Below are 2,015 nucleotides of genomic sequence, written 5' to 3' on the forward strand. Positions count from 1 at the left end.
ATTTGGTGTAGATTATGTTTCCACCTGACTTAGCAGATATTGGCATCATGTTGTATTTCTAGCTATCTGAAATCATAAACTATTATTTACTATTATAAACTATTTTGATAAGGGTTTAATCATTTTAGAAAATGAAAAAATGCCAAAAAGTGCAATGATTTACTACTACTTACTACTAATACTGCTGATTTCTATAATAATACACTTAATATATGAAGTTTTGCACTGTTGGTTGACCAAAACAAGACATTTAATGATGTCACCTTAGCCTTAAGGAGATAGTGACAGTTTTCACTTTATTATTCACATCATTAGTTAATAATGTGAATAATTGTTGATTGCAGCTCTGGACGTTTCGGACTATTTCCTTAATATCAATAATGTGATCGATTTTGATTACAACAAATTATGTTTCATACTGTATTCAAACAGGAGGTGTTTTATTTTTTTATTTTTATTTGTGATCATGATCCCAAATCAAGAGCCAGAGGCAAACTAATCTGGTCTAGCAGGTCTTTGTCATTTCACTTACCTAGTGTTAGAAGTGGGTGATATAGATACAATTCTCTATTATGGTAATTTAATATTATTATATAGATATATATTAGGACCAAAACAGTTATTCTATTAATTGATTAGTTAACTGGCAACATTTCATATTAAAAATGCTGAATATTACGTAGGTCCAGCTTCTGCAGTGTGAAGATTTGCGGCTTTTCTCTGATTAATATTGTTGTTACTGACAAACATTCAGGGTTTGGACTGTTGATTGAAATAATCATTAGTTGTATCCCTACATTTATTAGGCCCTTGTACATTTTTAAACTGGTAATTGATCAACCTGTTTGTTAAACCAGTAACAAATCAGTGTACCTCAGTTTGGGGCTGTTACCTGTAGTTACCCACATCCTGTATGTATGTGTTGTTGATAATTAATAATCCACACACACCTCCAAATGTAGGCTGCGTCCGTTATCCATAAACTGTTCTTTGCTCTTTACAGTCTGATCGTATGTCGTCCTTATCAACTCGCCTGTGTGTTTATGGGTTTATGTGTTGAAGTTCTTTATTTACAGTCCTGTCCTGTGTTGACTATCGCTAAAGGAATATACACGAGCGTGACTTTCATCAGCTCCTCAAACAGCCTCTTTGTTCTTCCCTGACCTTGTTACCAGGACATTCATGATGTCAATGCAGAGCAGATTAGTTTGCTCTTTCTCATAATACAGTTTCAAGTTGACTTCCTGTACGTAGCTGTGGGCGAGGGATTAGACACTTTTATTATTTCTTGTGGATACTCATTCAATGGAAGCACAAGGCGAAGAGAATAAGTGAGGTTAGTGGATGTTTCTGCTGTCTAATTTCCTTACACTTTGATTTTGATTTTTAAGGATCAGTAGTCTTTTATTGACCCAATAAAGCTGATTCATCTGTCCAACGCTGCTTCCTGTAATTAGCAGCTGCTTACACTTTGTAAGGAGCGAACAGTTGATTTAAACTCTAAGCTAGTGATAAATCAGCTGTGCTTTGTTAGAGCAAGATGCATTCAAATGTATTTTTGTTATAAAGGAGAATATTTTATATAATAATGTATGAAATGTTATAATGAGAAACTTCATAGTATTAAAACTATAAACTTTCCTTAAATTCTATTGAGAAAGATACATTTGGCACAAAAATATATAATAACATGTAAAAAACTTTTTATTTTATGAAAGAAAATATGGGCTGACAGTCACACAGTGTAGGATTTATCTACATGGAGATCCAAGGGACAATTTCAAGATTAGACTCAAAATGTGCACTTTGAGTGCTTTGAGGAATTTGATTAAACTTCAGCGGATTCTGTGGTTTATTGCAGTCAGTGTGTGAAACAACCCACATGTTGCAACACCGCTACCACAGTTAGTTCCTCCTCCATCCTGTGACCGTGAAACAGCTTTTTCTTTTTGATGATATCGCTCAGTGAAGCCAAAGGTGTTTGTCTGTAGCTTTTAGAGATTATTGGTCAGGAG

This window comes from Morone saxatilis, unplaced genomic scaffold, assembly GCF_004916995.1.
Source record: "Morone saxatilis isolate NCDOM2014 unplaced genomic scaffold, NCSU_SB_2.0 Contig9, whole genome shotgun sequence".
In the NCBI taxonomy this organism is placed as follows: domain Eukaryota; kingdom Metazoa; phylum Chordata; class Actinopteri; family Moronidae; genus Morone; species Morone saxatilis.